The sequence below is a fragment of the Phaethon aethereus genome (assembly GCF_964289735.1).
Source record: "Phaethon aethereus genome assembly, chromosome: 3".
Taxonomy (NCBI): domain Eukaryota; kingdom Metazoa; phylum Chordata; class Aves; order Phaethontiformes; family Phaethontidae; genus Phaethon; species Phaethon aethereus.
This window is the reverse complement of record NC_138576.1, coordinates 112347021-112360305: the sequence shown is the minus strand read 5'-3', so window position 1 is coordinate 112360305 and position 13285 is coordinate 112347021.

The window sequence follows — 13285 nt, the reverse complement described above, 5'->3', positions numbered from 1 at the left end:
AGAGATGACTTACCTCGCTCCCTTTATGGGTAATACAAATACCTTAGAGAAAATAGTAACGATTTCCTAAATAAGACCAAGTCAATTGTCTCTGTTGTGCACAAACAAAAAGATTCATGCCTTTTAGTAGATAGCCCGCTATGTAATCTGCTAGGCTGAATTACCCAGAGATACTTTGTTTTGAAAGGAGTGCAGAAATCCTGCAGGTTTAATTGCCAATAAATCAGCATGACCTCCACTCCCTGACACTTTTTTTTTACAATGATCTTTTCAAGCAGAAAATGAAGAGACTGATTTTTACAGTGTGCGCATACTGCCTTTGGAGAGATAAGAGCAATGACACACACGCAGGTTCCTCCATTAAAAGCTATCCCAGATAATGAAGGACTCAATCAATGGTGTGTTCTGTTTGCTTTCTGGTTATTTTCACCTTGTGTTATGGTGCTCTTTTTGTGTTGTGATTAGGAAAGTACTTGCTTGTTTAACAACTGGCTTTCAACTTGTTGTGTCCGTGTATTCTGCAGTACTCGAAATGAATTTACTTGTGGCTTATTTTTATACTGATGCTTAAAATTTTAAGGCAAATGGCAATAGTTCAAGTTCCGATCTGAGGTTAAATATCTGACTAATGATATTGGGCAGTTTAAAGAGTGCTTGAGTATTTTTAAAAGAAACTACGTTGATTTCAATCCAAAATGCTCATTATGGTGCCTCTCAGCAGCAAAGGTTTTATGGTTTTACATTATTATTCAAAGGAAAAGGTATGATTTAAAGCCCAATGAAAAACCTGAATGCTAGGCCCGCATCTTACTGCACATTTACATCTTACTGCTTTACTTCTCATATCAGCTTTTACTTAGCCTATCTTTAATCCAAATATCTTCAAGCATTTACAAGTGCTTAGCTTCAAAACACTGACTGAGGCAGATGGTTATTATAATCTCCTCTAATAGATAGGTGGGTTGATACAGGGAGGGCCTGAGAGGGGAACAGCACCTCATCATTGCACAGTGGTGGGCTGGGGTTCAGCATCTCTGAAATAATCCCTGAAGAGATTTGCTTTCATCCTGCCATCATGATTTTGGCTGAATTAGGAACAGCACAGAAGAGCTGTGGCTCTGCTGTCAGGTATTTTTGGACTCACCTTGCACAGGCCAGTGAGCCTGGGGTGGTGCCACCCTAATGTTAAGCCCAACAGCAAGAGGAACGCACAAGCTTTCCAAGGCTGTTGCTGGGAGGACAGCCTCAGGAGATGCTCTCTGAACATCCCCTTTTGCACAGGACATTTACAAACCAAAGAGCATCTAGCACAAGAGAAAGAACGACAATGATCAGCCTACCAACTCCTTTAGTCTACCGGTGTACTGCAAAGGCAAGCGAAGAGATGCTGCCCAGATCTGGGGGAAGAAAGGACCACCAGTCTCCATATGCAGCTTTTCGCTTTGGACGAGTTGGTTTTCAGGCAAGAGACAGAGGCAATAGGAATGGCAGTGGTAGGGACTCTGACGGCGGTAAGGCAGTAAGCTCAGACATGCACATGTAGCTCCCTGGCTCTCCTGCCTCTCCTTCTTCATTGCCTGTAACCTGTAATTCACGGGATTCCAGACAAGACAGAAAGATTGCACATGGAACTGGCACTCATTCCTATGAAGTTCAAAGTCTTTGCAAAAATATATAAAGGAGAAAGAAAAGAAACCAAGACAAGAAATGGGATTATGGATGGGGCAAGCGGGAGTGCATACTTCTTATAGATATTTCTTATCTATATTATAAGCTCTTTGTGCTCTTTGTGCAACACTTTCACGTCAAGAGATTGCCATAGAATTATGCCATCACTGGTATTGAAACGTTGACCCAAGAAGTCCAAGTTATCAGTTCCAGTGACTTCATGATATGATAAGAGCCCATAAGGAGAGGAGTGTTGAGTTCCTGATCCTCTCTGTCTAGGGCCCACATGGTCTGAGACTGCAGGTGCATTGATAATCGTAGTTTTGCAGCCTGGTTCCTCAGGTAAGTTACCCTTTGTCTGAATCCCCCTCCACTCCTGAATTAAGTTGTGTCCTGGTTTCAGGTGGGATAAAGTTAATTTTCTTCTTAATAGCTGGTGTAGTGCTGTGTTTTGGATTTAGTATGAGAATACTGTTGATAACACACTGATGTTTTTAGTTGTTGCTAAGTAGTTGTAGTGCTTATACTCAGTCAAGGACTTTTCAGCTTCCCATGCTCTGCCAGCGGGGAGGTGCACAAGGAGCTGGGAGGGGGCACAGCCAGGACAGCTGGCCCAGCCTGGCCAAAGGGATATTCCCTACCACTTAGTGTCACGCTCAGTATATAAAATTGGAGCTGGGCTCAGGGACGGGCTATCAATCACTGGGTGGTGAGCAATCGTTGCACTGTGCATCACTTGTTTTTGCATATTCTTTTATCAGTATTAGCATTATTTCATCTTCCTTTGCTATCCTATTGTACTGTTTTTATCTCAACCCACGAGTTTTCTTACGATTCCCTCCTCGATCCCACCTAGCGGGGGGGAGGAAAGCGAGCGGCTGCGTGGTGCTTAGTTGCCGGCTGCGGCTAAACCACGACAAGTTGCTTGGTAATCTCTTCATACATGAGAAACTCAAGATACGTGGTCCTTGTACGAGGCAAATAGCAAGTGCTGGTTTGGTACCTGCAAACTAATTCTCGATGAATTTTTCAAGCAAGCTAAGAAAAGTCACTCTCACATGGATGATATTCCAGCACCAAGCTGGAAAACTCATAGCCTGTTCCAGTTGAGGATTTCAAACAGGCACCCTTGCTGGAAATATTAGAAAGACAATGGTCAAAGACCCTGAGTCTTGTTGCTGCACTGTCTCTGACAGCCAAACCCACATTTCTGCTAAACTTTCCTTTTGAGCTAATGAACACTGAAACCCTTATCACCATGTGTCTGGGGGCTGGCATGGCTCCTGCTAGCTGTCTCTGAGTGGCTGATGAGTAGAAATGAAATGAAGGCATACCAAGTAGATAAAAGTATCAACCTGTGACCTTGCCATCACTCAGAGTATAAAAGGCATGGGAGAGCAGGGCAATTTAAATGGTCATCTTTATTCTGTAGACAAAAAATACTCTTTCACCCTTTCATTGCCTGGGCAGGATGTGCTGGGCTGAAGGATCAACTGTGTTGAAACTCACAGCAATGGAATAAAATCTGTTCTCTTCAGAGCACTGACATTGGGTATAACCTCGTGAGTCAGAGCAAGAGATGGATGAGGCCTTCGAAAATAAGCTGGACTCATATGTCCTGTTGATTACGTTCTTATTTGGAGAGAAGAAAGCCCATTCAACACCAGCTAGTGCATTTCTCTGCGGCACTCAGGAGGTGCCTTCCAGTTGATTAAGGGCAGCATAATGATCCCGCAGCATTTTGTTTGGTTGATATATTCATGTACTCATTGCAGCCAGCAAACCGTATGCCACTAATGGTCCTGGTTGAGTACAGAAAGCCTTTTCTCTCGAAGCCAGTCCTATTAGGCACATTTCTATTACCCACTGCTCATGGATTATCAAGGTTTTAATCCACCTCACTATCAAAGCACCAACAGCTGGCTTGCCAACATGAAACATGTTGATCATGGATCTGCTGGGTATCTGAGGTAGTCGTGCTAATAATGACATCCTTTGGGACTGGTGGTGTAGACCTCTACGCAGGCTAATATATCCTACTGGGGAATGGCCCTTGCGATGCTCGAGTGGCATCTCCAGCACTTCAGCTGGGTAGTTTTGGCAGCTGACGCAGCTCGAGCAGGGCTGGCAGGTCCCTATGCAGCACAGCAGCATGCAGCATGCACCTCTTAGACATATATCACCATGGCATCCGAGTGTGAGTGGCAGATGAAAGCTCCCCAGGCATGTTTCCAGATATGAATGGGAATTTAAAAACTGTTAAAAAGCAGCTAAGATAGTGGGTGGGCTGAACGTGGAAAGGACAGAAGGCAATTCTGTGCAGGGTCACATATCTGTGCATGTACATCTGGAAAATGTCCTGAACCCCATCTAAGGCTGGGTTTTTAGTCAGGAACCAAAGAATAGGAGCAAAATAGTGTTACCGAATTTCACTCTGCACATTTATTTCAACTTTGAAACCCTGATAACAAAAGAGAGACTTCAAAGTTTGAACCACAGCCAAGCAACACTTTGAAAGGGAGGTTCTTTAGACCCCTGAATGCCAAAGCTGGGCTTGGCTTTGGCTCCAGCTGTGCCATGCATGCTGCTGTTGTGCATCTCACTCCTCATCTCCGCTCCTGTTGGTCCATCCTCCTCCATCCGCCCCTGCTGCTTCTGCAGCTCCAGCCTCTTGTCCTCCATCCTTCTTCTCTCCTGCAGCTGCTTCTTCAGCCTTGTTCCCCGTTTGGCTGAACGGGGACAATTTCAAATGATTTCACATAGTCCTCCTCCCTCTCCTTCCCTGGGTTGTTATTGTTGTCTCTCTTTTTGGGCAGACAAAATGTTGTGAGCAGTCAAAGACAGTCCTTAAACCCCTTGTTTTGTTCACTGAGCATAGCCTGTGTTGAACGCGCAATGGCAAGAATCAACAAAAAAACCTGTATGAGATTCAGTTATGTGCCCGGCATTGCCTTAAGATGGCTGCTTTGACTGGAGCTGCTCAGTGCAGGGGTGAGACCACAGAGTTCATTAAAACATCAGGAATTAGCGATGTATGCTCCCCACATTCTGCTACTTACTTTTGATTTGCACTTTTAAAAAACTAAGTGTTTTGTCCGTGTATGAATTGGGGGGTCAGGAAGAGGGCTGAATTAGAGATCACTACTGCAAATACACCTGATAACTGGGATATGCCTGGCGAGGGACCCCCAAGCCAAAATCCAGCATGGGAGAGGGGACAGTGTGGGAGGAGACATAGACCCTCCTCCAGTGCATAATCTGTAGGCAAAGCCGGTTTTAAGAGGCCGGTTTGCAGAGCTGGTGCTGAGGAGGAAGACCCAACACAAGCAAGCTTGCTCCCTGAGCTGTGCAGATCTGCCCCTTGTCAGAAGGCATTTCTTCCCATCTGATCTCCGGTGTCTTCAGAAAAAAATAGTTTCATGACAAATGTTGCATCTATGCCCTTGGGAAAAAGTCGTTTTTTACAACCAGGATTTCATTTGCTTTTTCTAGTGTCAGGCTAGAGTTCAACCAATGAAGCTGCCTGCTGAGTGTTGGAGAGCTGGCGGTGGGTCCTCTGCGCCTGCGTCTGCCGGCGGCCTGGTTCTGCACTCCAGCTTTCACAGGCTTTGATGGTCTTGATGTCCTGATCTTTCTTTCACCTGTAAAAACCCAAATAGTTCACACTTGTCTAAAACTTAAAGCTATCCAGGACATAAAGGTTTTCTCTATCTCCCACCAGACCCAAGGTCTGAGATGATCCAGGGTGGAATTTTAACATTCCTTCCATCTCACTCCTGCCATATATCAGACTTCCCTAAAATGACTGTAATCAAAACACTTATCACTGAACATCACACTTAACAAGCAATTTCTGCATTTGCATGTAGCATTGGTTACCGCTCAGCAGCAGTTTACAACTCTTTAATCATTGCAAGAAATTTTCTCTATATGCCACCCGAAATATCAAAGCTGATGTTCCTGAGCTGGACTATCCTACATATTCAAGGATATCCTCATATAAGGCTTTCAGAAACACTGTGAGTTACTGCTTGTATACCACCTCTAAATTTTTTTCTTCTCCTGAAATTTAGATTATTGTATGTGTATATATATGTATTTATTTATATACAATGTGTACACACATATATTTTATATGTGAATATATATGTATATTTTTGCATATATATACTTTAACTGTAAGATTATATCAAAATATTGAATATAAATCTACTTTGTTACAGGCGTGCATGGAGTCCAGCAAAGGAGGGGGCTATGTTCAGGTTAGAGTATCTGGAGATATAACAAGGTGAAGAAGAGTAGTGAGAAACGGCTGGGCTCAACCACAGTAATACTCATTTGAGTAAACTTTCCAGGATTTTGCTGGGCATCTTGCTTGGTTTAGGATGACAGAATTCGCCCCAGAGTGCTTTCTTTCCTTTCCGGAGTCTGTGAGAAAGTCTCTGGTTGGGCGCACAAATTCAAAAGTGCCTTCTGCACACCTATTCCCCGTGTGCGACAGGGACTGCCTCTGCCAGCATGACGTGGGGGGCTTTCTCTGCCCCTTCCAAGGAGGCAGAAGGGACCAGAGGGGAGTTCAGACTCCAGCACCTTTTCTCCCAGTCAGCTTGAGCCTGGGCTCCCAGGATGGTTACTGGAGAACCTTTACGACGTCTTTCTCCCCTGGCACAGGAGTAGTTGCTATAAATCACAACTCATCTGCTGAGAGGCGGCCACCACCGTGACCCCACTTTGCAGAGCACCTGTGCTTGTACTCGCAGTCCTGACGGCAAACCTGCACGCTCTGCCTGTTCCGTGCGTTGCTTCCCACGTCCTTCCTCTGTCACATCTCCAGATTTATAGCCGCGTCACTGAGACCAAAATCAGCCTCTGAGGCAGGCACCAGCTATTCACTTCCACAGATCATTACACTTCATCATCAGAAATCTTTCAGATTTATGTTACTTGGAGAGTTAGTTAGAAAACAACAGAGTTTGGTACTACAGCCCACTAGAGGGGCTGCAACCCGGGCAAAGAGAGGATGTTCTTGGATGGAGATTGTTGAGTTTCCTGAACTGTGAGTGATTCCAACGGGCACATCTGTGCAACAGCTGGCAGGGATCACTGCCTGGACCTGATTCCAGCTGTCCAGAGGACTCACACATTCTGGCATCTGCATGGGGGATAGCCTCTTCCATAGCTGGGAATCTGTCTATTTCTATTTAATACGTTCATGAAAGAAGTTGCGTTAACAAATTGCATTGCTCGCGTTCCTCCAGAGAGCCTGAGGCCTCCAGCCATCAGAGCTGCCTTGGCCAAAACCTGGGGACGACACCGAAAGCCTCCAGCCCCCAGAGAGTGCACACGGCCATTCTGAGAGCTGGCCGGAAGACGGGAACCTGATGAGAAACATGGTAAGAAATGAAGTGAAACGCAGATCGTCGTTAATGTTTTGTGTTAGATCAGTGTACTTGACATCAGTTCTGCCTCTGACCCCCTTGGTGCACCAGAGAGAAAAACCTCGGACAAACTCATCTGACTGAAAGAAATATGAGTTTTAATTAAGTGATTATCACAATGAACAAAACCTGTATTTAATTCTCTCTGAACCGATGTCTTGCTCAAATCAGATTTGATCCAGAAACATGGAATGAGATCATCAGTGGACCAAATATAAAGGTTATTCCACTGGCATCTCTGAGGCAATGTGAAACCATGCTGTTGCTTTTCCTCTCTTTACTGCAACTTGGATTTTGGAGTTCCAATGGATCAGGATGAAGCATAGAAACTGCTACCCCTTACTTAAGGGTTCATTTAATTATTCTGGGAACCATGAAAGGTAAGTTAGACCAAAAAAGTTTATTTTGTATAACTTCTAACCTAAAGACACATTGCACATGAGTAAAATAGTGATGAAAGTAGGATTAGGCTTTTGTGTAGATCTTGATTCATAGATCTATAAGTACACCTACCAACAATAAGTAATTTTGCTCTGTCTGTTAACTTTCAAAGATCACTTCTAATTAATTAAGATGATAAATTTACTTAATGTTTAAGCAAAAAAAGTCAGTCGAAGTTAAAAATTATTTTTGTTATTATTCACTGTTCCTATACCCACAGGTTTGAGTCACCAATAAGGCAATCCATCCAAATCAATCACCATCAAACCACTTCAGGTTGCCCAGGATCCACACAAAGGCAGCTGTGCTGCCCCAAACCCTACTAATTTTAAGATTAAATCATTCAGCAAGGCAATGCAATAACTTCTTTTCTTCAGAGGCAGGACTTCAGCAAGGGGTAGCTTCTGCCTGTGCCACCATTCAGAGGCTATGTCCTGCCCCTGAAAGCTACCAACGAGGTGACAGGTGGCCAAGCTCACTCTGACTGAGGATCCCTCTGGTCCATCATTCTGTACCCAGCTGTGGCCGTAAGTGGACAGTGAGGGGAGGGCAGGAGCAGCACAAGTGTATGTGATCCTTCTGCCCCCAAATATTCTTCCAGTCTCTGCTTACATTCAGCTCGGGGGCTTCCTGAGTGCTCTTTGTCTTTCAGTCACCGGAGGGTCTCTCCTCCAAGCACTTTTCCGTCTTCCCTTTGAACTCACAAAAACGTCTTGCATCCAAACACCACCCTTTAGGAAAGACGTCCTAAGGTCCATCACTTCTTTCATGGAGCACCACCTCCTTTTGTCTTGAACCCGGCTGACTTGTTTACCTATGTATAATTTGGTAGCCTTTTAGTAAAGATCACCCTGTTCATTGTACAGAATTCCAACATCTTTCTTTGTAAAGACCATATTTATGTGGCAAATGCTAGCCAGTTCCCAAATTATACTGAAAATAAAGTACTCCAGATGAGCCGAATCGAATTTTTGCTTTTTAACAAAGGGAAGCTAGGATGAATTGCCCAGGAGGCAAAGGCAGGTGACCGTGCCAGGAAGCAGCTTGGTGAGGGGAGAGGTGGCCCCGCACTGTGGGTCCACAACCAGATGGGGACATCCGGCCAGCAAGTGAGGAGCAGCCAGGGATGGGAATGGGGCGCATGGAGATCCCAGGAGCAGGGCAATGGATGCACCCAGGGCCCTGGCAGCCGACAGCAAAGTCCAGACACGCTGTTTAGGGGGTTTTGGCTCATTTTCCAGTTCCAGGAGGAAGGAGGCTGTGGCAAGAAAGTAGGAATTAATCTTCTGGCTCAATCTCAAAGTCCAGTCTGCTCAGCAATTCTGATGCAGACTAGTATTGGATGCTTCCCAGGCTGTAGAAAAATCTGCATTTCTCATCCCAACACCAGGAGTTAAACACTGGCTTCCAGGAGGCCATTCAAGAGCTTTTTCAACTTTATTCTCATTTGGTTTAGCAATAACAATAGTAACACTGGATAGTCTTGATTGCGCCGGCTCCCTTTTGAAAATCAGTGGCAATAGGAAAGCGGAACTGGAAATGATTCATGTGCCTAAAATCTGCAGAATAGAGGTGAACTGTTGGTTGAGCCAACATGGGCTTGTACAAATAGCTTAGAGTTTTGTGGGTATGAAAAACTCTTCATCTGAGAAACGGAAAGACCCCCCAAAAGGCATTGCCAAACCTTTTTTAACTTCCCGATCACATAGCTGTGTTTACACCACCCGCGTTATTTATTGGCCATGTGCTTGACAAGAGGTTACCATGAGGAATACTAATTCAAGGTGGCAGTAAATTTCAGGAAGAGAAGCAATATATTTTTCTGTTAATATTATTTGCACCCTTACCTAGACACGGTGACCTGCTTATATGGAGACTTGTACCGCAAGTAATTTAATTTGTCTATGCATTTTTTGATTGTTTCAAATATATAAAAGAAATACCTCAGTTTCATTTTCTACTAAATCCGACTGGTATTTCTGTAAGCTCATCAATAGCATCACACCTTCATACACTGGCTTGCTTTCTGATTTCTGTGTCAGCTTTATATGAGGCGGGAAGGGATTAATATCACTTGCTTCAACCCTGCAGTCGGTTTCCAAAGAAATCTATAGATACCACTCGGTGAGAGTAAAGCCAATTAGCTACTGAGCTGGCTGCTACCAAAGCATTCTTCCAGGAACATTTTTATTACCATACCAAACGTTTCTGACTCTCAACTCAGTTGTAGCTGTATTCATTGTTTTTCCCAGCTTCCCAAAAGCGAACGCCACAGCAGTCAGGGCTGGAAGCTGCTGAGACTCAGTAACTGCTTAAGGATGGCTCCAATTTGGGGAAGCAGGAGATAAGTTTGCCAGCCAAATGGCCAGTGTTACAGAGATTTTGGAGGTGTTGATCAAAGCCCTGTCTGCCCTGCACTGCCACCTCAAACCGAGATCATCATGGAATAGATTGATAAGGGCACAGAAAAATCAATCCACAGTATGCCAAAAAAACCCTATTGGCATGTGTGAGGACACGTGTCATGTGGTATTTCACAAAACTGCAGCTATGCACAACGGCAGATTCCTCTGCCTTATGTAATCATTGTATTGGCATTTGCTGCAACCTACTTGCAAGAGCGTATTTTGAATTTTTAAAGTATGCCTAAGCTAGCAGGTGCTGTATGAGTCAACACTGAACTGCAAAATTGCAGGTGAGTGATGGTCTATCATAGATGAATATTGGCGTTATGCAACAACATGAAAAAAACTGTTCAAGGTTGAAATTAAACATACTTTAATTAAAATTAATTATGGCAATGATCTCAAACTAGATGCAATCACAGATGATGACTTTGTTTAGAAAATGAGGCAAAAGTTCAAAGAACAGCCCTGAGTTTTTAAGCACTGGAGTTGTGCTTTCGCTTGTTTTCACATGAGATTTTCGGATTTTCAGGAAGTCCCTAAAGCCGTGTTGTTGCTGATTATATAAAAATATGAATGTATTTATTTATTACCCCCTATAATCAAAAAGTAACGTGTTAAGAAGGGGGCCGATGAGATGTAAGGGATTATGCCCATCCAGATTTTGCTGGCTGGTACCATGCCACGTCTGTGCACGCCAGCATTGCAGTGCTTGGCTTTGGGGCGCGTCACCTCCCAGTGTCATGAACGCGCAGCCCTGCCTTACGCCAAGAGACAGGGTCAGCGCCTCGCACTCTGCCACACTGGGCCACCCAGATGCCTGGGAAGAAGCTCAGCAACCAGCAGAATGGCTAACAAACATCATTCCTCTCTTGGACACTCGAGCTCCCATCTGCTGGGCAGCTGAGCCCCCATCTCTTCTCTCGAGCCAAGCATCTTCACCATCCCTTTCCGAAAATCAAGGAATTGTGTTTCTGGAGGCAAACGACAGGAGTCAGGCTGGGTATGGGTGAGCCAGGCTGCAGGTCTCACCTCCTAACCCAGGAAAAAAGGGAAATTTTTCTCCTGATGCAACTAGTTCAGCTCCTCTGAGCTCATTAGAAGGATTTGTGTTTGTCTCAGCCGCACAGCTGTCTCCCAGCTTCCTTTGTTTAGTCCTTCCATGGACGATAAAATTAAATAAAGAGTCCAGAAATGTCACTCTGAGGGACCGTTCTGATGCGAGCACGGGCAGGGCAGAATTACTTGCATGTGACAAATCAGGTGTAACAACGTCAATGCTATCGACGTGCATCAGGACTGCTTTCAACCCACAGCGTGGCGGAGGATGACAGCATCGCTGTGCCAGCGCAGCCTCACCACTAAGTGCCACCGTGAAACGGCAGGCTGGTTCACAGAGAAAAATAAGGCTGACCTTGCTGTGGGCTAGCTGGGTCCTCCGTCTTCAGGGGATATCGTGCGTATGAATCCAAGGCGCTGAATTTGAGGGCAAATGGAAACTTTGCAGTTGGACTCAACGCAAACACAATTTAGTCCTTGGTGTAAATTAGCTCCATTCTGTTTATCCAGAGAACGTCAGGCTGATGCAAGTCCTATGAATTTGCCACTTGCGGCTGCTTTCTGGCTACCATCGGGGGGAACATCCTCAGTTACTTCTCTTCTGAATTTTCCTGCTATCTTTTCCCATGCCTTGTACAACGTCGTGCCAGCTGTCAGCGTTTAATGAGTTACAAGAAACAGAAAGGGTAAGCTTTTCCCACGAGAATTAAACCAAAACAAGGCAGAGGATCATTTAGAAACTTTATGAAGTACAACGGAGGCCAGCAGGACTCCTGAAAAACCTCTGTGCAGTGTTTCATTAAGTTTTATACCTAAAAAAAGGCTTAACACTTAATCACATTTAAAGTAATGTTGTAGTCTTCAGGCAGCCAAATTTTCCTCCCAGTTAACATGACCATACAGCCAGTCCACCCAGCCACCTTCCAGCTGCCAAGGTGAAGACTGCAACCCACGGTCAAAGCCACACATTGAAACCAGTCTTCAGCGGATGGCGTGCACTGGACAACAGTACTCGGTGGGAGCCTGCTCGGCAGGGCTTCCCCCTGTTTTGAAGTCTCTTAGGATGAATTTAACACAGCGAAGAACTCCATGGGAAACTCAGCCTAACTTTAAGGCTGAGCGCAAATCACCTCCTTTGATCTAGATCGGATCCCATGCAGACTTGACCGCGCAACCGCTGTGAAATAGAGGGGCTAGAAAGCCGCAGAGGTGGGGGGGTGGTGGGACTGTCTTTCTTGGTGGCAGATGATGCCGGATTAAAGTATTGGTGAAACTGTGGACCGAGAGCTTGTCTTTCTTGTTACTTAGGCAGAGCTTCAGGGTGAAAGGCTAAAACCTGCCCCAGCGATCACACCGAGGGCAAACAGATACCCCGCGGTGTAACATGCCACTCGATGCTCTCGCCACAAGCACTTTGCTGTTTGCCCCAGTGCCTCTGCCCACCCAAATCCACCCTGGTCTCAGGGTGATTGAGCAGATGCAGTGCCAGGATCCTGCAATGAGCTACAAGGACAAGAAAAATGCTCTCACACTGGTGAGGCAATGCTGGCAAAATAGCCCCCAACACATGCACAACTCACAGCAGCAGTAGGGTCTTTTTACCATATTAACTACATTGTTTGGGGGATTTTAGCTCTCTAGGAAGAAGATTAGTTTTATTATCGTAGTTGCGCTCTCTCTACTGTGGCCTTTGCTGACAACATCCTACCGAAAAAAAACCCGTCTATACAGCAGCCTTTAGTCACTCCTGGGTCCCTGTCTTAAGATGTGGATGCAAACGTACTCTTTGTATTAACTAAAGAAACCTGATCTTTCTGTTCCTGGCAGTATTAAACAGCTCCTCACACATCTTCTTATTCATATTAATTTCTCCCCAGCTTTAAATATGTTTTCCCAGCTGCTAAGCCAAGCTTTACTCACATTTATGACAATACAGATTTAAAATCTGTATCAATCAACAGGAGCAAATTCAGATATTCATCTTGAAAGGAGAATTTAAGACATGACCACAAAAGCAAGTGCACTTGTTTATCACCACTGTGGTTATTAGTAACACTGTGGTTGCTTGAAAAATAGAAGATACTTTTAAGTAAATTCTTTTGGCATTCACTAAGATATGTGTTAATGTAGATAGCACATTTTCAACAACTACAACCACGTATTCTCAGTAATGACTGTAACAGTGAAACTGTTTTTCATGGGTTTACTGACGTGATAATTGGTTTGAACATTGCAAACTATGGGACATGAGAAATTGCTGATGTTATATTCTAG